A 25,362-nucleotide genomic window follows, 5' to 3' on the forward strand; every position below is an offset into this window, starting at 1 on the left:
CCCCAGGCTGGGGTGTTCTTCAAGGACAAGGAAAACCCAACAACAATCCCCCTCTCCCAACAAACACATAGCCTCCAAGTTAGCTTGCCAGTGCAACCTGATATTGCCATTGCAATAGGTTTGTGATTTTTATAATATCAGTACATGACCTATGTGATCCCTACGACACAGTGAAGGAATGATTAAAGAAAATATCCTTTAGCATATTTCTGGATTTTTTTATATACCTAAAACAACAATAAGAAAAGAGGAGGAAATGGTCGTTTATGAGGAACATTCCTCCCAATCAGTTTTCTCTGGAACGGCAACAAAATCTTCCTATAAAACCATGTGTGTGAGAGCAATAGCTGGAAATGACATGATGGTTAAAGCAGTTTGGGGGATGTGTCAATGTTTTATTTTATTTTATTCTGACTGGTTTTTTATTGATTTTTAACTGATGAGTAATAAAATGTGCTAAGCGTGAATTAACACATTTTAGGATTGTGCTAATGCATGGATTAGGATTTTCTGTGGCGGCATCGACTGGCATGAGTCTGTGCCCAGTGCTATTCAGTATCTATATAAGGCTGCTGGGGGTGATTATTTGGAGATTTGTGGCAAGGTGGCATCAGTATGCTAATGATACCTAGCTCTATTTCTCTTGAACATTTATATATTTATTAAATTTATATCCCACCTTTCCTCTCAAAAGGAACCCATGGTGGCAAACACTAAAAACATTGATAAAACATCTTAAAACCAAAATATCTTAAAAATATCATTAAAAACAAAACATCTTAACAAGCAAAACATCTTTAAAAAATCTGTAATTTTTTTTAAAAAATCTTAAAAAACAATTTCAACACAGATGAAGACTGGGATAAGGTCTCTACTTAAAAGGCTTGTTGAAAGAGGAAGGTCTTTAGCAGGCACATCCCTCCCCTGAGATGGTGCCTGTCTAATCTTTAAGTGGAGGGAATTCCAAAGTGTCGGTGTGACAACACTAAAGGTCCACTTCCTATGTTGTGCGGAATAGACCTCCTGATGAGGTGGTCTCTGCAGGAGGCCCTCACCTACAGAGTGGAGTGATTGATTTGGTATATAAGGGATAAGTTGATCTTTTGGGTATCCTGGTCCAAGCTGTATAGGGCTTTATATACCAAAACCGATACCTTGAACTTAGCCTGAATCAGGATAAGATGTGCATGTCCTAAATTAGTGCTGGATGAGGATGAAGATGGGAATCCTATGGATGGGCAGTTTCTAGGTTCAGGAATTTGATTATGTCCCAGCTCTGGATGGGTTGGACTCCCTCTAAAGGAGCCAATGCATAATTTGGGGTGCTCCTAGACCCATCACTAGAGACCCAGGTGACCTCAGCTGTTTAGAGTGCTCATTACCAACTTTGGTAACCTCACAATTAGATTACTGTAATGCACTGTATGTGGGGCTACTATTGTGCATGGTCTGGAATCTGCGGCCATTGCAAAATGCAGCTTCTAAGGTGCCTAGTAGGACACCTAGCTTTACACATATTGCACCAACATTGAGAGATCTGTGCTGTCTGCTAACAAGGCAAGTTCAAGGCTTTATTGTTGACATTTAAAGACCTAAACAACTTGGGGCCAGGTTATCACATCTTAATCCTGTTCATAGCAATGCATGCTATTCTCATGGACCTAAAGCAGGGATGGCAGCATCTATTTCCAGTCTGTGTCATTTGTTGCATATTTGAATCAACAATTCCATTCTGTTCTGCCTGAACATTTTTAAAAAGAAATATTCCTTTCAAAACATGTATTTATATTTTCTTTCAAGATACAGTTGAAACCAATACAAAGAAGTCGCCCTGGTTTGGTTAGGGATTGGGCATGAGGTCTTTAGCTATTTGGTGATGATGGGGGAGACCCAAGCCATCTGCATGCTGTGTAGTATTCCCTTCACCATTAAACATGCCTTACTAGAACAGGGATGGGGAGCATGTGGCCCTCCAGCTCCCAGGTTAGTTTGGCCAAGGTCCAGGGATGCTGGCAGAGGGAGTCCAACAGCATCTGGACGGCAACAGCTTCCCCATCCCCAGCAATGTAATGGCAAATTCAGAAGTACCAGGTCCCTTCATGATAGTCACAGCCACACTACTTCTGAGAATTATTTAACCTTCTAAGATTATAGAATAATCTGGCCAGGACTAACTACTTCTTTCTGCTTCTCTGCCACTGCCATCATTTGATTGTCGTTTCTCCCTGTCAGAGAGATTGCTTTGAATTATTCAATTCAGTGTCTACTCATTTAGCTCCTGCTACTTCCAAACTGCTTGATGATGCAGATGGGATGCTATCATCAGGATTCACTTTCTCTTCTTCTGAAATTACAGAATTCTCGCTCTCTGCAGCTAATAGGAACTCCTTTCACTCTGATTGGCTGCAATTGTCAGGAAACGAGAAGGAAGCAAGTTAAAAGGCTCTTCTCAGTGGCCAACATGCTCCCCTTTCATGCTGATTGGCTCATAAGATGCTGGAGACACAGGGACCCTGCTGGGACCTGGATCTTATACAAGTAAGGGATCTAAGATCCCCTGAGGCCCTGGACCACTACACCCCTGCCCACCCCTCTGCTAGAGTAATCACGATTCTCAAGCGCCTTTCTGCATACTCAGCCCCCTGCTCCAAATATAGTCTCAGTTCTTGGCATTGATATTGATCTACAAGCTTTATTTGGGTTCCTTTAACTACTGGCTGTCCTATTTAAAAAGAACTACGATGCAAATTATTGGGAGCAAGTCACTGATGAAAGAATTCTACTTGATTTGCAGGAAGCACTGTGTGGTACAGTATGGTTTAGTTGCTGTCAAACCTCAGTATACCTCCCTCCCTCAAAATATGTATCAAAATGCATTTCTGATAGGTTAAACTACTTAGAACAGTGCTGCAACATTCAGAGAAGTGTGGAATCTGATGAACAGCTAAGTTCTGATTACTCTAAGGGCCTTTTTCATGATGGTTTGTGCTCATGATCATATCAGGGCGCGATACATAATCCTGCTTTTAGTGCTATTTGCATCTGCAAACGCTTTAGGATGGACGTACTGCTTTGTTTCTAATCAGTGCATGCCCTGTAGCTTCCTACTGAAATCCTGTAACTTTTGATACTATAAATATTCTCTCTCTCTGTATATTTTGGCCTTATTTTTGTTGCACTGTAACACAAGTGTGCCCCTCCAGATGGCAATAATGTGGCAACATTGGGAAAGCCTCACAGAAAAACCAATAACACAGAGTGATCTGTAGGTAGTCGGTATCAATCCACCATTAAGGCACTATTATTACATCAATGGCATGTTGCAGATAGGGATGGAGCAGCATTTGATTCAGTTTGCATTTAAAGCTGAATTTATCAAATTCACATGTTCCAAAACAATGTGAGAACTGAGACATGGCCATCCTTCAAAATTTGCACTTATCTGAATTTCACAATGCACTTCTCCAACCATTGTCTACAAAATGCATGTATTGGGGGGGGGATGTGCATAAAATGAATATATGAGTGAAAGTAACATAAAATACATTCTGTTAGGAGAACACTTTCAAAAATGTGTTTATTAGGAGAAATTCGCACTAAAACGCTGAAGAATTTTCATGAGGATTTTCTTTTTAAAAAAGCCACAAATTACTGCAGAAATGTGGAGAACTGAATTTAAGATTGGAAAAGTTAGAAACTGAGAGAACCAGAATTGGCAGATCTTTCCATCCCTAGTCTCAGCCGCAATGCTGATACACCCCTGGTCTGCTGCTCTGTTGGCCGGGGTACAGAGATAAAGAGACAAGGCCCTATGTATGTAGGGATGGACTCTGCCCACCTTGAATTCCCCACTGTCCCCTACGAACACTGAGAAGGCAGGAGAGGAGGGCTCCCCAGGCTGAATGATGCAACAGCCTCCCTGAAAAGGGCCAGGTCAAGGACGAACAGAAAGATGAGATGCCACTGTGGGGAAAGCGACAGGGTGCAGGCTGGGATGGCCAAATATCCACATAATTCTGACTGCAGGAGGGGGGTGTCAAAATCAAGTGGATATTTGCCCATAGCAGCCTGCAGCCCGTCATTTTCCCTGCAGTGTGGGGCCTCGTCTTCCTCTTCTTCCTCCACAGCCTGGCTCTGCTGTTGCTGAGGCCTCTGCTTTATCATTTGGCCTGGGATGGCCTTCCTTGTCCGTCTTCTCTGTGTTGTTGCTGCTGGGGGGGGGGTAGTGATGAATTCATGGATCCCATCTCTAAAGTACACACAGCTCTTCCATAAGATCAGGAATCCCTTGCTCATTAGTGTCAATTCTGCAGCTACTGAGAAATGCTGAGAGCTGAATTTAAGACTGGAAAAATGAGAAACTGAGAGAACCGAAATTGACAGATCCTTGCCTCCATAGTGGCAGGACACACACACACGCACATGCACATGCACGAGCGCACACACACACACACACACACACACACACACTCATCACCAGTCCGGAGGGCCTTTAAGAGGTGCAGATCAGGACATTTTGAAGAGGAGTTTGAAAATATTTTATTTCTCAGGCATCCCTGTTAGAGAAAGAGAGAGAGAGAGACAGAACCCTCAAAGACAGATGAGATGCATGTGTGAAAGGGTGTTGAGTGTCCTGCTTGGATATACATGTGTTTGCCTTTTTCATTTGCCTGAGACCTTAATTTCAGTTATCGGAATGCATGCTATTCTTGCAGGCTTAAAGCCAGCACGGTGGACACAAAATGTTCAGGGGTGGCACCCCCATCCAATGTGAATGGCTTCCTTAATTTCATGGTTTAAAAAATACTTGAGTTGATCTCCCTTAATTCCTGTATTTTAGCCATTTTGGTGTCATGGCTCAGTAATCATTCATTAACTACAGAGCTTTTCAAATGAAAGAGCTGAGATGAAAATTTTTGTTAATGATGACAAGTGATGTAATTTTATTCCTGTATTACAATGGTGCCCGCTAGCGCCACTGTAGTTAAGGGTCTGTCAGTGATTCTATTATAAAACATCCCCTGTTTGCCAGGGGTATATAATTCACACTGATTCACACTGGGTTTAAAACTGCCACAAAGTCTAAGCCCTGGGGGTTGTTTTTATATACAAATTGGCATGGGTTCTAGGTTAATTGCCAACATTGTGCAGATAAAAATATAAATGGAGGGTTTCCCCCCTTTATTGTTTGAAGTATCGACCTGTTGAGACATCACACACAAAGTATCTATGTTGGCCTGTGTTACAGTAGGAAAATCTTGTTGTTAAAACTGAGACACATATGTACTTAAACAATGGTCCATTCCCTCCCACACGTGAACAGCAGGCAACTTTTATTAAAATGGTCCGCATACTCCACCTTATTTGCCACTGATGGTCAGGGAGAGATAAATTTGCCAAATATTATCTGGGGAGAGGCAGTAATCTGTTTTGTGGCTGGGGGAGAAAATCTTCAGGAATTTTTGTGGTAATTCTCTTTTGAGAAACTTCAGCACAGTTCATACTGAATGAAACTATATTAGTTCATACTGGTGAATGAAGGAAACAATGAGTGAACAGGACAGGACTAGAAAGGGGTTGGGAATCTGTGGCCTTCCAGATATTGGTGGATGATCATTCCCACCATTCCTGATCATTGGCTATCCCGGCTCAAGCTGATGGGAGCTGCAATCCAGCAACGTCTGAAGAGCCATAGGCTCTTCATCCCTGGACTACAAGGTTTACGGGCCAATGCTGTTTCTTCTTTCAACAATATGAAAAGATACTGGTTTTGGATTCAAAGTTGCATCTTATTTGTGGCCCTTAGCAGTGGTAATTTCCTGGCATTTTGGAGCCTGAGTGAACTTGGAAAGCCTGTAACACAATACGTTAAACTGAATGTTGCTTTCATTCATACAATATCCTATCATTAGCACTGTTTGGATCCCCAAGATGCTTCACACAATTTGTAATGTAAGAAGAGCCCTGCTAGATCAGACCAGTGGCTCATCTAGTCCAGCTTCCTGTACTCACAGTGGCCATCTAGATGTCTATGGGAAGCACAGAAGCAGGACCCCTGCGCAACTAGTATTCGGAAGCATGCTGCCTCTGACTGCGGATTCTTAAAATGTACTGAATTAATATCGCCGCACATTTCCTTAACTCTGTCCAAGAAAATCTGGCTCTCTTAGAAAATGGTGAGGTTTGGATTTGTGTGAACCTCTGGGAAAAGGAGGAATTTCACAGTTGTGGGCAACACACTGACAATGCTTTCTTGAGAGTATGGCCATGGTGGATAGTTTAGTGAAGAAAGCATGTGTGGCCTATGTTTAACATTGCAATGGTGTGCAAGTGATATGGAGTCTAAAATTTGCAGGTCAAAACAAGCAACATTTCATTGTCCCAGAATGCTACAGGAAGGCAAGGCAGAGACTGGTGTAATGAACCCTGACCAACCTGCTTCCATCAGGAAAAGGCTTGCCAAAATCTGTCTCAGCAGAACTTTCAAAACACTCATCAAGAGCAGCAACACATGGGGCAGGACAGATCCATTTGCCATAGATCAGAACTTGTTTGCTAGAGCTTCTTTGAATGACACTGTCATTGGCATATATAGTGCTATGCTATATTGGGAGGATTTGGAACCTGTGGCCCTCCAGTTTGTTGTTGGGTGTGGCCAACAGTCAGGGATGATGGGAGCTGTAGTCCAGCAATACCTGGAGGCCCTCAGGTCCCCCATCTTGGATCTTACTGATACATGTTTGTCCTTGTATTTCCCTCCAGTTTCTCCTAATTGGATTGGAGCCCAGTGATGGGTCTGGGAGCATGAAATCCTATAACAATGGTGAAGCTGAACGAGGAGATGTAGGCCTGATCAATGTCTGATTAGAGACCCCATGATCAGCTCTGAACAGAGAAGCACAATTGATTTCATTTTATTTATTAACCTGTTTTGGGCCTGCCTCTTAGTTGTGATTTTTGACGCAAACTGACACTATCGACACCAAGAAAATTAAAAGTGTGTCACAGAATAGCTTCACCTATTGGCTAGAAAAGCAACTGCCATTGAGAGATTGAATCTTGCTGTCTGCCAGGGGTGATGGCAAGGAGAAGACCAGCTTGGCCCCAGTCACTGGGTAGACAGCCAGCAGCAAATCTTCAAAATAACCCTCTGAAGTTCTCATTCCCAGTGTCAGAATGGAAGGCCAGAGGAAGGCAGGGGGATGACTTTTGCCCTGTCCTATAATAATCCTAGCACCAGGATCCTTGTGCCTTGGCACTTACTGAGAAAAAAAAAAGTAAAAAGGCCCAATTGGAGTGAAAGATGTGTCTGAACAGAGCCACAGGTGTAGTATGATATGAATTGTTTCTAGCCATGTTGGCTAGGTTCTACCTCCACTGTATGCCTTGGAATATCAGCTGCTGGGGATCACAAGGGTGGGTAAAGGCAAGTGTTTTGTTGTGCTTAACTCAGGTCCTGCTTTCAGGCTTCCCATTAAGCATCTTGTTGGCCAATGTGAGAATAAGATGCTGGACTAAATGGGCCTTCAGTCTGATCTTCTTATGTTCTTATGACTGCTGCAGAAGAAGTACTTTCAGTGAAATGCTTTTAATTTTCCCAGTGTGAAGAAACTGTTTTTTTCATCTTTCTCAACCCATCCCTGGAACTATAATGCCATCAACTGAGCAGCAATCAAGGCAGCAAATGTAATAATTAAGGCTGTGATCCTGTGGACAATTGACTTGGGAGTAAAGCCCCATTGAGCACAGGGAGACTTAATTTTTGTAAATGTGGAGAAGACTGCACAAAGGTGTTCAGGAATTCTAAAAGCTGAACAGTTTCCTGGGTAGCACTGCAAGTGAAATAAAACAAAACAGCAACCCCAACCAAAACAATCCTGTATGCTATCCGGAGGCAAAATCACTGGAGAAGCAAAATTATGTTTTTAAAATATATAAAATATTGTGTGTGTGTGTGTGTGCGCGCGTAGCTTTTTTCCCAAGGTTTTAAAACCTCCAGGGCAGTTAGAAACCCATGTTTTTCATTGAACTGTGTCTTTTTGAAATTCACAAGCTTGACATGTCATTGGCATGACGTGTCTCAGCCTGTTACACTGAAATGCCACATTACGCTGTGTGACGAGACAGGCCGACAAAAAGGGACACGAAGCATCAGCCCGATGGGATGTCAAGCTTGAGAAATTCAAGCCGTGCACCTCACTTTGGATATCCATGGAAAAAAAAACACCTGCTCTGCTTTGAGACTTGAAAAAGGAGAGTTTTTTTCATACGTTTCTGAAAAGCTTCCCAGATCAATAGAAAAGGATTCTTCTGTAGTACCTGCCACACCTCTTGGAAATGAGCCTGACTTTTTGCATACTTTGTCTTGCAGTAGTCTGGGAAAACTTGACCCACATTCTAGATTCCACACGTCCTTTCCATTCAACCTTTTTCTTTCTCCATTTGAATGTGATTTGGCGCTGCACTGAAAGTTCCCAAAGGAACTTTTCCAGCACATTTGTAGGGGTGAGGGTAGGTGGAAATGTGGAAGTCAAAGAAACCCATGGGCTGCTGAAATTCTCATAAATGTTGAAGGACGAGAGTCTAGATGTGTAATAGCAGCAAAAACTTTGCCTGTCCCTTTTTCTTCCTTTAAACTATTTTTGCTTCAGTCAGAGAGTGGTGGAAGTGCTCAGAGGCCCCATCTGCACTACACTTTTAAAGCACTCTTATCACTGTAAGAGTCATGGCTTCCCTGAAGGAGACCTAGGACCTGTGGTTTGTTAAGAGTGCTGAGAGTTGTAATGAGACCCCTGTTCCCCTCACACAGCTACAATTGCCAGAGTTTCCTGGGATGAGGATTGCTTATTAAACCACTCTGAGAATTGTAGCTCTGTGAGGGGAAAAGGGATCTCGTTTCAACTTTCAGCACTTTTAACAAACTACAGTTCCCAGGATCCCTTGGGGCATGGTCTGAAGGCTCATAAGGCCAGCTCCCTGCTGAAGCTAAGCAGAGTCAGGTCTGGTCAGTGCCTGGATGGGAGACCACCTGGGAACCATATGTAAGCCACCTTGGGTTTCAATCATGAAAAGAAAGGCGAGGTATAAATGTAATAATAAATAAATAAAGTCATGACCATTTAAAATGGGATGATAGCTCCTTGAAGGTTCAGACTACAACCCAGAGTACATTCACTGCCGCACTGACATCAGAACCACCAGTCTCCACTAGGGATGGAAAGATCTGTCAATTTCGGTTCTTTCAGTATCTCGCTTTTCTAATAAAATCCTCATGAAAATTCTCCACCATTTTAGTACTAATTTCTCCAAATAAACACATTTTTGTAGGCAGTGTTGGCAAAGGTACATATTTTTGCAAGCCATTTCTCATCATATCATGCTTTTTTGCATGTTTTTGCTTGTATTCATTTTTATGCACACTTTCCCCATATATATTCATTTTTGTAAGTATTGTTTAGCAAACGGCACCCCAAAATTCTAATAAATATGAATTTTGAAGGATAGCTGTGTTTCGGTTCTCATATTGTTTCGGAAACTGCGAATTTGATAAATTCTGCTTTAAATGTGAACTGAATCAAAATTCTCACCCATCCCTAGTCTTCATTGGTTAAAGCATATGCTGTCATTAACTGCTTGAAGGAAGGGTGGAGCAAATATGTAATTCTCAAAGTGCTGCATGTTCAGCAACATTTCTTGATCCTGGTCTGAAACTGCCCCCCCCCCCAAAAAACCCCTGGTGTTCTACCATGATTATGATGATAATACTAATGAAATCGAATGTGGTGTAATGGTTGGACTAGATTTGAGGGACACAAATTCAAATGTTTACTTGACTCAGGAGCTCCCTGGATGAACTCGGGCCAGTTACCCTCACTTAGCTTAACGTGCTTCACAGGGTCATTGTTTTCCTGGCAACTTTGTTCCAGGATCTCTAAATCTTGTTGAGCAATGCATCACTTTGAAATTCTGCAAAGTATCTCACATTTGTAAGTGTCTCGGAACAGTTGCAGGCAGACAGTTTTGTGCTATCAAAAGGAAAAGTGAATGTGCTTTTTTGGGAGCAAGGAATTGAACATGTTGAAAGTTAAATTGTTAAAACCTTTGATGGTTTGTTATGCCAGTCTCTGTCCCCCTCGGAGAGGCTTCATCCTTCTGTGCTACTCTGTTGTGATGAACTTAATGTGAAACATCTGTGTTGTTGTGTGGTCCACATCAGAGGGTATAGGAAGGCAATGTGAGCTGGAAGAAAAGGTTTTCCATGCACAGATCTGCTGTTGGTTGACACTGGGGCTGCGTGCACTTCATACATTTAAAGCATATGATCTCCCCCAAAGAATCCTGGGGACTGTAGTTTACCCTCAACAACCCTGAAATTCCCAAGCTCCCTTAACAAACTACAGTTCCCAGCATCCTTTGGGGGAAGTCATGTACTTTAAATGTGCTTTAAATGTATGGCATTTAGGCAGCCTTAGTTTCTCTGAAAGTTTTTCATTTCCACAGGCGACAAATCATGCCATGCAACCCTACATTGATCATGGATTGCTCCTGAGGGGCCCCTGCCTAGATCTACAGGCTGGGGCTTAGTGGGTGGAGTGCCATGATCCATGACGGTGTCAGGTCATGGAGTGCGATTTGTGGCCACAAATCATGTCTTGAAACCCATCAGCTGCTGTGGTTCCCCCCCCCATGTCAGAATACTATGGAAATGTGCAAAAATCGGAATTTAAGATTGGAACAATGAAAAATTGAGAAAACCGGAAAGGGCAGACTTGTCCATCCCTCCTGGATGGAGGAGCTCTGTGCCTGACTTAGGGCTTTCACAGAGTTGTGGACGAAGGGATTTCTGTATCAATGAAACAACAGATCCCCTGTAATGGGCAGGTAAGTGAGATTGCTGAGCAACCATCTCTCCACCAGGCTGGTAAGTCTCACCATGTTTCAGCCAGTTCTTCTGTTTGTAGGGGAGGAGAAGGGGCTGTAGCTCAGTGGTAGAGCATCTGCCTTGCATGCAGAAGGTCCCAGGTTCAACCTCTGGCATTTCTACATAGGAGTGGGAGAGACACCTGCCTGAAACGCTGGAGAGCCCCTGCCGGTCAGTGCAGACAATACTGAGCTAGATGGAACGTTGGTATGGCTCAGTCTAAGGAAGCTCCCTACGTTCATACGAGAGAGACAGAGAGAAAGAGTTTGGGGAAGGGGATTCAAAGATATCAGTGTTGGAAAGAGGGTAAGATTTAGAGGTTACAGAGACAGAGAGCCCCCCCCCTGGAAAGCAACGTTTGCTCTTATTTATGCTTCCCTATAGAAGCAACGAAAGTATTTCAATAATCTCCGAAGAGTTTAAGAACAATATACTTAATTGCTATGAGTAATTTCGGAGCTAATTAATGTGATAAATCTCCAGAGTGAAGTATTCTTAGTTAATGATCAGCATAAAATGAAATAGGTTAAGGTCTTCCCGTGCAAATGTATGTACTGGCAAATGTTCCTCTTGATGTGAAATGGTGGAAATAAACACATACGTGCAAACACGTCCATTTATAATTAACTACAAAGGTAGACGGGTGTATTCTGCATACCATTAAACGCAAATGTCATCTTGAACATCATTAACATTGCCTGCATGTGGCTCATTAAAGTAATGTATCTCTTTTAATTTTTAATAGAAAATGAAATGCAGTTGTGCCACAGAGATGATCCACTTTTTAAAAAAAACAAAACAAAACAGAAAGTGTGTTACTGACACACGATATGTAGGGCCAAGCACTGCTGTGTTGCGGTTCGTGGAGGGTAAGGCTGTCAGTGGCTGCTAGCCATGATGCCTATATTATGCCTATATTAAGACCCTCTGAACAGCAGTTGCTGGGGATTGCAAATGGGGACAGTGCTGTTGTACTCTGGTTCTGCTTGGGGACTTCCTATATGCATCAGGTAGGCCAGTGAGAGAACAGGATGCTGGATTAGATAGACCGTTGGCCTGATCCAGTAGGGTTCTCATTGGGTTGTATTCAACTAAATCCTACTCAGAACAGACCCACTGAAGTGAATGAGTCATGTCCATTAATGTCAATGGGTGAACCCTGAGTAGCGTTACCATTGCATACCACCGCTTACTTTCATAGGATCTTACTCTGGTGGACTTGCACCATCATGTCTTCCGTAGTGGCTCTGGATCTCAGGCTCTGCTGACATAGTGGGGCTTCAGTCATATGTGGTAAGGCCCTTGAGTTCCCTGGGAAGAGGGATTGATTGTTCAACCACTCTGAGAATTGTAGCTTTGTGAGGGAAAGAGGTGTCTCCTTATCACCCTTAACAAACTACAGTCCCCAGGCTTTTTTGGGGGGAAGCCATGACTATTTAAAGTGGTTTAATAATGTTTTAAATGTATAGTGCAGATGGGACCTGAAAACTACTGAATAACCCAATGCTGAGATGTTTTGTCCAGAATAAAGCTGTCTTTTTTTTTGGTAAGAGGTGTATATATGTATATTGATCCCAAACCTCCTACCATTGTATCTTACATTGCCCTTTTAAAGTTTTTTTTTCTCTTTAACACTTAACTCCCCCCCCCCACTGTACAAGTCTGGGAGCAAAAAATAAAATAAAACACACGAACACAAAAATCTCAGTCGATGACATTACTGTCACCTGCTTAAAACAGTATGAAGTTCTTCAAGTATCAGAATAATCTCTAGGGTTCACTATTTTCCATGAAAGCATTTATTTCAGTCAAAATACTTCACATTTTTCTTCTACACTGACACTTCAAAAAGACTAAAAACATGTCATTTTTAAAAGGAAGCATTCCCTTTCTGTACAAATAAAACACCCTCCCCCCTCCTTGGTCTCAGTGCAGGTATATCACAGCATCAAGGCTGCAAATCACACCTTCTATAACAAAAGCAGAGTTCAATATATATATATATAAAATAAGCAAGCAAAAACTGCTCTGATTAAAGCGTAATTGAAATGGGTTGAGTTCAGCCCTGCCTGCAAATTACCCTTTCTCTCATTATGTTTTCTGATGATGATGATGATAATAATAATAATAATAATAATAATGAAGTTTTGGTCCTGCTTTTCAACAATCTTTTTTAAAAACAGCTTCCATTAGCAAAATCCTATTCCCATGATAAGGATTTCCCTGCATCTGTTTTGCATGTAAAACTATATTGCAGGATTATTTGTCCTGTTATGCCAAGGGGGAATCAGACAAGTGCTCATCTGCTTGTAAAAGCATGATGGGATCTTTTTGAATATGCGAATGTAAGACCTGCTCTTTCAGATGTCATGTTTTCCCTCCCCCCCAACTTTCTCCCTCTGTTGTTAGCCAGGAGACAACATGGAATACTCTGGTTTACCTGTGTAATCCCACTGTGTCCCAGGTGCCAGGGCTTGCTGTTAAAACCGGCATGTCTCCTGTCAAAAAGGGTTGGAGTGAGACAAGGGCGTCATGACCACTGGGCACAACAAGCTGCAGAGGTGAGGTTTCAAGGACAGCCCATGTGGCAGTGATGGGCTAGTGACAAGGTGTCAAGTGAGCAAATATAAAATGGAAAAGGGGAGGGAGGAAGTGGAGAGGGGGACTGTTCAGAAGAAAGGGGAAAGTTCTGTTGCTCCTGATGAAATATTCAGGGAGTAGGTAGTGAAAGGAACAAAATGGATTTGCACGCCTAGTTCCTCTGGCTTTCTTGTTTAGTTTTGTTTTGCTTAAGGAAAGAAGAGAGGACTAACAATATCCAGACCGTTCCAAGGAAGATACGCCCGCATTTAGAATGTTTGATGCCTGTCAACTAACACTGATGACTGGTGATGAATTATTGGAGCCTGGGCCCCCTGCACAAATCTACAAAAGAACAAAACTTTGAAAGTTTTAATTTAGGACAACAGCACCTTGTTTCCTTGACAGAGTAGCTGTTGATTGTTCTCCCCCTGTTCCCTCTTTCTATGATTTTATTATTTTTATTTTTGGTTATGTACATGTACGTGTAAGTTTATGGAAAATTAAAAAGAATTTAAAAAGAAAAATAGATGAGAAGGCAAGGAAGACTCACCATAATGATGCACCATGGTAGACTCGGGGATGAATTGTCTTACAGCTTGTGTGCGCACGCACGCACACACACTTTAGATGGAAATATATATTGTTTCACTTGCTTCAACCTTTGGTGCACCAGTTGTGTTGTATTTGGGGTGGATAGGGGTTCCTTCTGCTCCTTCCACTGAGATGGCCCCTGGACATCTACCCTAAAGTCCTGCTGTAACGGCACTACTGCTTGGACACATGCAACCTTGCCTTTAGAAGACAGCTCTCTTTTTATTATTGGCTCTGCATTGTATCCATTGTGGTGCTAAGTTGAAGTCACTTAGCGGAAAACTTCCATTGGCAAAATGTTTTGCAGCAGTGGAAGGTTATTGCGAGACAGAATGCAGAAGTGTAACTTTGCTGTGCAATAGATTGCTCAGTCTGCAATCACTGTGCAGCAAGTTTCTGCTAGTGCAACTGTTACACTGGATCCCTCTGTTGTGCAACATTAAAACTCACTCATCCGGTAGCACAAGAGAGCATTGGATACTGTGGAGGCTGGTGGCTTCAATGTCAGTGGGGCAGTGAATTTCATCCAGGTTTTAGTCTGAGTTTCAAAAGGCTGCCCAAGGTGCTTTATATATTCTTATTAGGGTTGTGCATGGCCCCCTTGGTCCAATTCAGGGCCCAATGCATTGGAGCAGTCCCAATCTGACTCAGGATGGTCCGGGGTCAAGCTGGATTTGGGCCCTGAACCAAACCAGAGACCTTGCACAGTCTTGAATTTGGGTTTAAAATCCTAATCAAAGTTGGGGTGGGGGAAGGGAGGAAACTCAAACAGACTATCTACATGCATTTCTCTCCCCCTCCTCACCCACCAATCACCCCTCCTTTTGATAGCCTCAGATGGACCCAAACCAGAATGATCCAGGGCTGCTATTTCAACCCACTCTGACTAAATCCTGGGTTGACCGAAATCAGCACAGTTCAGTTCAGGATCTGGGATTTGGCCAGAGCCTGTGCCCAGCCCTAGTTCTTACATCATCTTGTCTTTTGCCTTAGACAGCAAAATGTCTTGGGCCAGCTGTGTGGACTGTGATGATTGTATAAGGTTTCTGGTCTAGTTTTCTTATACAAAACTCACAATTGCTTGGAGCAAATTGATGACTAGGTAATTGCACGTCGGCGTTGGACACCTTGCATAAATGTCTGAGTATTCTAAAAATAGAACGTTATAATCTATAAATAATTTTTATGTCCTGGCTGAGTAAATAAGTACGAAGGGAGGAGATTCTCCCTTTTCACTGGCTGCATTATAACCCATCCAATAATGTGTATTCCTATTAGAATAAATGAAACATGCATTTTGAACACTGTCATCTCTCACTGTGACATGGATATTGAGATGATTTGCAAATGCTTGGTGGTAAGTGGCTTACAGTGGGAAATCTGTTAGCTTCTAATGTTATGCTGACGCATGGAGGTTGCTTGCATCCATTAATGCACTAATTCCTGATACTCCAGGAGATGTTATTCTTGCTCTTGTATATTGCAGATTTCATTTCACCTAAAATCAACATAATATTTGAAGCAGAATTGAGATGGATAATGGTGTGCACGTCCTGGCTTTTTGTGGAGTGTGTGCATTATTGGAGGATAATTAAGCATATTTAGAAGATCTGGACATGATGGAGGAATTAGATAGGTGTTCCCCCCCCCCCTTTTTTCATATTTGGTGCAAGCAGTGTAGTGGGAATGAGAGTGAGCACAGCGTTTTTCAGAGCAGGAGAGGTGACTTCAGTTTCTGGGTCTGTGTGAGCTGCCCCATGTGGTGAACCACTGAATTACATGTGGCAGTCTTTTCAGTGAAGTACCTTAAGGCCCTGGACTGACTCTGCCCATCTAGACTGGCCACTGGATCCTCCTGGAGTATAAGAGGGCTTGCTGTTTCTGTTTGAGTTATGCTTGAGGAACAAGGTCTTCTTGAGCTCTGGCATGTTCCTGTATCCTTGGTTGATCCCTAGTCCTTCATTCTTTGCTACTTGATCCTGCCTCTTAGTTTGTTCTGACTTACTCTTTGGCCTTTACTCCTGGCTTGAAACTCAACGCTGCCACCTGGTTAGTCCACCTGTCCTGGCCAGCTCTTTGGCCCTAAAATCTGGCTTGCTTTAGATCCAGCCTCCTGGTTTGTGCTTTGGTCCTGACTGCTAGCTTGTCCCGTTGCTCCTGGCTCACCTCACACTGCTGCTCATGGCCTAGCACTGACACGCTGGAACTTTACCGGTACATAAGGATGCAAGAAGGTATCAATTTCCATTTTGGCTCATGTTTTTCACATGCAGCACTGTTTCCATTCTGCTGCAGTTTGGCTTATGACAAAAAACTGTTAATCATCTTGCTGTCCGCTGCGATGGAATTTTATATAATCCGCTAACATTAATTCATTAACATTCCACACCTTTCATTTCGGTGCAAAGGAAGAACAATGCAAAATGGGGAAAAAGTAATCAATTATGTATTGTTTGTGGACTGACAACAACGGTGAATACTAATTGTATTTCTGTTCTGCAACATGGGAAAAATTTCTGTTCTGGCAAACACTGGAAATTTCCACTCTGGTTTCCACTGAAATTTTATGACATCCCTACTGGAACAAGGGTTACTTGCAAACGATTCTTTTGTTGTCAACTGTAACGTGGAAAACAGAAATCTGAGCAATGATGTTAAAATTGGTTTTGTGCTGGTTGCCATGTTTGTGTATTTGGCATTTTTTTCTGTATGCAAAACACTTTATTTCTTGTCTTTGTTGTTAGCCTTGAAAATTCAAGGCATATCCTGGTATTTATTTCTTTGTCGAAGGCAGGGTAGGATGGACTCATTCTTTCCAGTTATTTTCTCTAAACTTTTTTTATTATTATTATAAATGGTTTAATCTCCCTAATTTACACTGCATTACATTTTCACATTTGCTAAATGAAATTTACAATAGCTTATGGGCAGGGTTCAAATTAACACCTCTTGGCGTATTAATGAGCTGTTTTTAATTCTTTTTGACCAGTTATTATGCAAATATGAAGCTGAAATCTAGGTTTGCATGCAGCTGTAAGCGGAGAAGGGCCCCCCACAAATATGGTATATGGGAGTAAACAATCAAGTCATTTCATCTTGGGAAGGGCTGGTAACAAACTTGATCAACATCTGATTAAAAGCATTCCCTTCTTAGGGTTCTTTAACTTTAAACCAGAGCTGGACCAGAAAGCTCTTGAAACAGAGGATGACTTCAAACAGAGGAATGTCCTCTACAAAATAGGATATCTGGTGGGCTTAGTTATGGGGAACATGATTTGGTTAAAACTGTCACACAGCCCTCTATCTTTCCTTCCATAATTCAAGTAGTGAAGTGGAGCGAGAAACTGCCAAGAAGCATGACTGCATACCTGAATTGGTGACATTGAGGGGATGAAGGCCTGTGGCAGGGATGGAGAACCTTTGGCTCTCCAGATGTTGCTGGACTACAACTCCCATCATCCCAGAGCAGCCTTTCCCAACCAGTGTGCCTCCAGATGTTGTTGGACCACAACACCCATCAGCCTCAGCCAGCATTGTCAATGGCTGAGGCTGATGGGAGTTGTGGTCCAGCAACATCTGGGGGCAAACCGGTTGGGAAAGGCTGTCCCAGAGCATTTGCCGTGCTGACTGGGACTGATGAGAGTTGTAGTCCAACAACATCTGGAAGCCCATAAGTTCTGCATTCTTGGCCTATACAGAAAAAAAAAGGAATGGAAGCCATACTCTCATATCTCCCACTCACTGCAGGCTAGAACTACCTGGCTAGCAAAGGGAAGTGCTTTAGAGAAGACAGGAGACACATAGATTTTGTCTCTTCTTTACCTATGTCAGGCACAAGGTCCCCAAGCAAAACTTGGTTGCATGATGGGGCTCTTGCTGATCATGCAAATATGCAGAGTTTTGTTCTGATAATGCTGTTTGAGTTTTAACCATTCATAAACAGAGTACTAGAAAGGAAGACAGATATGGGATGGGGGGAGGTTGGGATGGGGGAGAAGGAAGTGGCAGCAAGGGGGTGAGAAAGGAAGTTGTGCATGGCCTGTAGTCCTTGTTGAGCATCCTTTGATTGCTTGAAGACTTGTGCAAGTGATTCAGCTGGTGACTTAAAACTAGGGATGGAAGGATCTATCAATTTCGGTTCTCTCAATTTTTCATTTTTTTTCAGTCTTAAATCCAGTTCTTCACATTTCTGCAGCAATTTGTGATTTTGCTTTGTTTTGTTTTTTAAAAAAATCTTCATGAAAATTCTTCAGCATTTTAGAGTGAATTTCTTCTAATCAACACTATTTGTATGCATTTTTGAGTAATGTGCACATTTTTGCAAGCAATTTCTCCAAATACAATACATTATTGTATATTATTTTTACAAAGAAATTCATTTTTATGCACGTTTGCCTAATAGATGCATTTTGTAAACATTGGTTGGAGAACTGCATTGAAAAATTTGGATATGTGTATATTTTGAAGGATGGCTGTGTTTAGTTCTCATATTGTTTTGGACAGTGCAAATTTGATAGATTTGCCTTTAAATGCAAATTGAATCAAATTATCCCCCTCCCATCCATACTGATAACCTTCCACATTTTACTGATGTTCCTTTGCCTCCAGCAGGGTGGAAAACTGGTTTTCCAAAATAACAAAAATGTGGCAATTTTAAAGCAAACAGATTCAAGATTTTGCATGGCACTGGATGGTACATGCACAGACATGTGAAATATGCTCTGTGTTGGGCATCACCCAACCGTCAAAGCTTTCCTAGCATTTTTCAGGCATTTTCTGTTTCTTCTCATAGACATTAATTGATCCAATTAAAATGTGAACAGCTCTTTCCTGTCCCCTGTTTATTCACTGTTGTAGCTCAGTCTGTTGTTTTTCTATCAGTAATTTTAGAGTGAATGTGCAGGGCTGTGGTGGAAAAATGTTCTTACTGGCACATTTGGAGATGGAAAGAAGCAAACAAATGTCAACTGACCTGAAACGGGAGTCAGGAGATGATGGGCAATTAAATGTTTGGTTGGCATCAGAAACATGTGGCTAGTTATGGGGTTGTGGCAAGGACTCTGGGGTTCAGACCTGGGGTTCTACCATGGTTTGTGTGCTCTCAGGCCAGAAGGCAATTGAGATATGAAACCTCATCCCATGTGATTGGCAGGCAGTATTAAGCCTCAGGGCTGGGATCCATACCAGGAGTCTGATTAGTCAACAGAAAAGCCCATTCTGCCTGCAATACTTTAGGTACCATCTCAAGTTCACACACCAGCCCAAGCCTCCAGCTTCAGCAAATGAGCTTAAGTAACTCAATCGGATGCTGGATAAAGGAGAATGAGCATATCAGGGATGGGCAACCTGTGGTCCTTCAGGTGTTGCTGAACTACAACTCACATCTTTTCTGACCCACTGGCTGGGGCTGATGGGAGCTGGAGTTCAGCAGCACCTACAGCAGTGGTTCTTAATATTTTTTGGGGTCACAGACCCCTTTGAGAATCTAATGAAAGCTATGGACTCCCCCTCCCCAATGCACATAAACACATACACACAATTTGTTTTGCACACAATTTATGTTATTGCATTGGAAATAATTTTGTGTGTGTGTCTGGTTCACAGATCTCCTGAAGACCATCCAAGGAACCCCTAGGGGTCCATGGACCACAGGTTAAGAAACTCTTATCTAGAGGGCTACAGGCTCCCCATCTCAGTTGTATACCAAGAATTTTACTAATGGCTACTAATCTTCAAAGCTATATGCAACCATCTGGTTCAGTGTGCCTCTGAATATCAGTTGATAGAAGGCAATCTCAGGAGAGGGATATTACTGCCAGGTCCTGCTTAAGGCTGTCCTGGAGACATCTCTTGTTCATTGTGGGAAATGGGATGTTGGACTATGTGGATGTTATGTACATGGAATAGTACTTTATCATAGAATAGTAGAGTTGGAAGGGGCCTATAAGGCCATCAAGTCCAACCCCCTGCTCAATGCAGGAATCCATATCAAAGCATTCCCGACAGATGGCTGTCCAGCTGCCTCTTGAATGCCTCCAGTGTCGGAGAGGCCACTACCTCTCTAGTAATTGGTTCCATTGTCGTATGCCTCTAACAGGAAGTTTTTCCTGATGTCCAGTTGTTGTCATGTAAGCCAATTGTTGTAAACCGCCCAGAGAGCTTTGGCTATGGGGCGGTATACAAATGATGATGATGACGACAACAACAACAACAACAACAACAATAATAATAAGGGTGGGGAACCTATTTCAGCCTAAGGGCCGCATACCCTTTGAGGCAACCTTCTGAGGGCCACATGTTAGTGGTGGCCAGGGCCAGAGCAAAAGTGGACAGAACAACAGATGCAACCTTTACCTTTCTATAGCAGTGCATCGTTTCTACACTCACTCACCCACCCTTGTCTACCCTCCATGCAGGCAAGCAAGACACAATAGAGCCAGACACAAATATTTAGTCCTAAAGCCAGAGGGAGAGTTCTGACGGCCAGACAGAGAGGCCTGGAGAGCCACATTTACCCCCTGAGTCTGAGGTTTTCCACCACCAATGTAAGTCTTTACCTCCTTTTCAAAGTGCTTTCCCAGACACTGATTTCCCATATCTTGGCCTGAGAGAACAGTGTCTACATACAAACAAATGAATATGAATCTTTAGTATCGCTTAAGGCTGAGGGAGAGAGCCAGTGTGGTGTAGTGGTTAAGGTGTTGGACTACGACCTGGGAGACCAGGGTTGAAATCTCCATACACCCATGAAGCTGACTGGGTGACCTTGGGCCAATCACTGCCTCTCAGCCTCAGAGGGAGGCAATGGTAAAACCACCTCTGAATACCACTTACCATGAAAATCCTATTCATAGGGTTGCCATAAGTCAGGATCGACTTGAAGGCAGTCCATTTACATTTTTAAGGCTGAGGGATGAATTTGAACACTGGTCTCCTAGATTCCCCACACTCTTCACATACTCCAACAGTGACATTCTTGTGTAAAGGTGCCTGAATGCTACTTACTTTTAAAAAAAAACTGATTGCACAGTCCATATGCCAAAGACACATTTTGCAACCAAGGAGGCAGTTCTGTGTGTCTGCCATTAAATATAATTTTATAATGAAATTTTTTTCTCTTATGAAGGTGAGACTTCGTGATCATATTACAATTCTAATTTTTCTATGCATAGCAATGGAATGACCTCCCCATATTGCCACATAAAGTATAGATTTAAAGTTAAATGACCCAGTCAGTCATTTAACATTTTCTTACAGAGTAATTTCTTCAGCAACTCCTGGATGTTTACATACGGCTATCTCCTTCCCCCTTTTTTTATATTTACATTTTGAGAATTGAAGAAAAACTGACATTCTTTTCTGAAACTGTTTTTAATAGCCTTTGTTTATTTTTAATATCTGGTGTTCCGGACTCCTGCTCTAATGATTTTTTTTTCCACACTGCATTGGTAATTAAATTCATTCATTTTCCTGGCTGCACAATTCCTTTAAATAAAAAAAAGTTATGGGTAATAACACCTATTATGTTGAAAGTACAGAGGAGAAAAGGGCAGATCAGTAGCTTCCTGTTCAAGGAGATCACATGAAGATTCAGGTCACTGAGATTCAGACAAAAATTTATCTGAAAGTTTATGCAGTATTTTAGACTTTCATACTTTCATGGTAGGTTCAGCAATCATGATTATGAGGACTTGATTCCCTGGTGTGTGCCTGTGCGGATATTTCATCTCCCTCCACGAAAACAAGATAAATGGTGAACGTAGATTACATATGTAGCCTTTTCGATTCTTCTTCTGCTGCTGCAGTTGTCATCAACAGCAGTAAAATCATTGGTTCTTTTAAATGAGGGCTATGCAGAAGGCAGATGTGATCTACTGATAGATTGGATAATTTGCAGTAGATCGACAAGAATATCTGATGCCCATTTGTTTCTCAATAATAACAAAATGACTTTCCTCCTGTTTTTGAAGTATACTGCTCAAATTAAGAAAGCTTGAAGTAAAAAGGAATGGATATTTATGGGGAAGGACTGTGAGCTCTGTTTAGTTTAGTCTAGGGATGGAATTTTTCAAAAGAATCTGAACGCTGAGCTTATGCGCACATGGATCCCCCCCCAATTCACATCTTGCTTATTAATCTGAATGAGGTTACCCACCCACTCCTCTTCCGCTAAAAATATGAACAATTCTTGCGTATTATATTCTTTATGTGATATGCATACTCTACACACATACAGTCCAGGTTTCCTAAAGTCACCAGCATGTAAAAGGATGCCTACAAAAATGCATTTAACTGTATCAAAATATGCATGTATGATAATACATAACATTATGCTGCAGAGATGTAGTACATCAAGGGGCTCAACTTTTTAATATATATTATACTATACATATATTTATATATAATTTTGCATATAGCTAGATGAGCTTTTTAAAAAATGACAATGAATGAGTAGGGTTGGGGGAGAAATTTGATTTTGTTTGCATTTTGATGTGTAACTACCCAATTCTCACTTTTTGAACCAATATGCAAACTGAGACACACCTATCCTTTGAAATTCGCACCTCTTCACATTTTGAGATGCAGTTCTCCAGCCAAACAATGTGTACAAAAATGCATATATTACAGGAAAGTTTGCATAAAAGTGCAGGATTAGTGAAAATAACACAAAATGTATTATTGCTTACATAAACATGGGACCAAAGTTGTAAACAAAAGTATGCATATTAGGGCAAATTCACACTAAATGTTGATGAATTTTCATGAGTTTTTTTAAAAAAACTGTAAAATGGTTCTGGAAATGTAGAGAACTGGATTTAAGGTTAGAAAAATGAGAAACTGGGAGAAATCAAAATTGACAGATTCATCCATCCCTGTTCATGAGTGGCTCAGACGTAAATGGGTCTTTGATGCAAGAGATAAGTTTGATGTGAACAAAGCTCAGTCAGGTCTAAACTGCCAAATTCCTTGTATAAATCTGTTTCACATGGATTCTTCTTCCCTCCGTCCCTACTAAAGCCAACAGCAATTCCTGGGCTCAGTTCTTTAACTCATAAGTGTGTGTCTTTTGCACCAGGTTCTAGTTGGTGGATCTCGGGTTCAAGTTCAAACAAACAAACAAACAAACAAACAAACAAACAAACAAACAAACAAACAAACAAACAAACAAACAAATTAGATCCTACAAACCTGAAGTCTTCCCATCTCTATTTTAAATGACTGCAGACTGTTTACGGGGACACCTCTCAACATAATGTTTCTGATTCATTTCCAGGTTCCAAAGGCTTTCTTGTGTTTAACCTCTCTGAAGTGCTAAATGGTTTGTAACTGTATGATTATTTTTAATTCTTGAAGACTAAGAACTCTGCTGGATCAGAACAAAGGCCCATCTAGTCCAGCATCCTGTTCTCAGGGTGGCCAGCCAGACGCCCATGGGAAGCCCTCAAGCAGGACCTGAGTGCAAGAGCACTTTCCCTTTCTGTGGCTTCTGGCAACTGGTTTTCAGAAGCTGACTGCCTCTGACTATGGTTACAGAGCACAGCCTTCATGGCTAGTAGCCATAGATAGCCTTACTCTCCATGAATTTGTCTATTCCTCTTTTAAAGCCATCCAAGTTGGCAGCCATCACTGTCACTTCTGGGAGAGAGTTCCGTAGCTTAACTATACACTGCAGGAAGAAGTACTCTCTTTTGTTTGTCTTGAACCTTCCAACATTCAGCTTCATTGGATGTCCACGAGTTCTAGTGTTATGAGACAGCACAGATGTTATAAGCATGGTTACTAATTATGTGTAGACAGGGGGTGGGGTCATGCCCACTGCCTCCTCCATGTGGTCTACAAAACATCTGAAGAGCCCTGTACAGATTGTTCAAAGCGAGGGGAGGGATGAGGAGATGAAATAGTTTCAATTTAAATTATGTCAGACTTGGTTCGTTGAATCTTGTCTGAAAAAGTGAGGTGGTATTCAAGAACTGAATAAATAAGTTGAGAAGGGAAAGCTGCAGGGGCGTCACTAGGGCAGTGTGGCGGGTGTGGGCCGCACCGGGTGACACCACCAGACAGGGGTGACACTCAGAGCCACCCCCCCCAGGCACCGCCTAGGCACCGAGAGCCTTCGTGTGCTGCACCGGCTGCCTACCTCGGCTGTTAGAAGGTGGAAGTGGCAGCAGCGACGTGGCGGCACGCTTCCGGGTCCTGTTGTTCGGCTGCACGTGCGATCACTCACAGTCTCAGGGAGAAGGTGCTGTGGGCCGCACCGGGTGACACCAACCCTAGTGACGCCACTGGAAAGCTGGGAGATCTGTACTCCTGCATCATACATCTGTTGCAGGGTTGATGTTACGAATGGTTCTCTTAGCGTCCTTTTTGCTAATGCAAAGCTGGAATATTATTGTAGCTAGTGCTTCAAGATATATAGTAGCAGAAAGTGAGGTAGTTCTCTGGAAGATACCAGCATCCACTGATGAGAATCTCTGCATGGGAGTGATGGGGACTGGGGCCCTTTATCCGAGGGTGTCATGAAATGGCGATGTATGTTTGAGTTAGCATTGGGTATTGGATAGGCGACAACACTAGGCAGCAGTGTCCAGAGTGGGTTGATCTTCAGCAGTGTAGGATGAATCTTTCAATTTCTCTCCATTTTCAATTTCCCCATCTTAAATTCTCTTCACATTTCCACATCAGTTCACGATCCCCCCCAGAAAGTCTTCATGAAAATTCACCAGTGTTTTAGTGCAAATGTCTTATAATATACAAATATATGTACGTAATTTTGCCTAATATACACACTTCCAAAGAAGTTTCCCCTTAATATAATGCATGTTTGCATGTTATTTTTACTAATTGATGTATTTTAATGCACATTTTACCCTAGTGTATTCATTTTTGTACACATCACTTGGCTAGAGAACTGCACTGTGAATTTCAAAAGATGGCTGAGTTTTGGTCCGTGTATTGCTTTGGAAAGCACAAATTTGGTAGATTTTGCCTTTTAAATGCCAACAGAAATGAATCCCTCCAGCAGTGGCAGGCCTGCATAGGCATGCTTGAGGATTTTGATGTTTGCAAAATATGAAATGTCCTGAAAAATGCTACTTGGACTAATGGGCAGACCAGAATCTTAGCTATTCAATAGGTTTTGCCATTTTGTGTACATTATGATGCAATTTTCAGCAGTTTAAAAATGTGATGCAGATTTAAATATTTATTTGTAGGAAAAATAAGCATTATAGTGATATTTTGAGAGGACTTTGTAATATAAAAATGGC

This window comes from Rhineura floridana, chromosome 13 (assembly GCF_030035675.1).
Source record: "Rhineura floridana isolate rRhiFlo1 chromosome 13, rRhiFlo1.hap2, whole genome shotgun sequence".
Taxonomy (NCBI): Eukaryota; Metazoa; Chordata; class Lepidosauria; order Squamata; family Rhineuridae; genus Rhineura; species Rhineura floridana.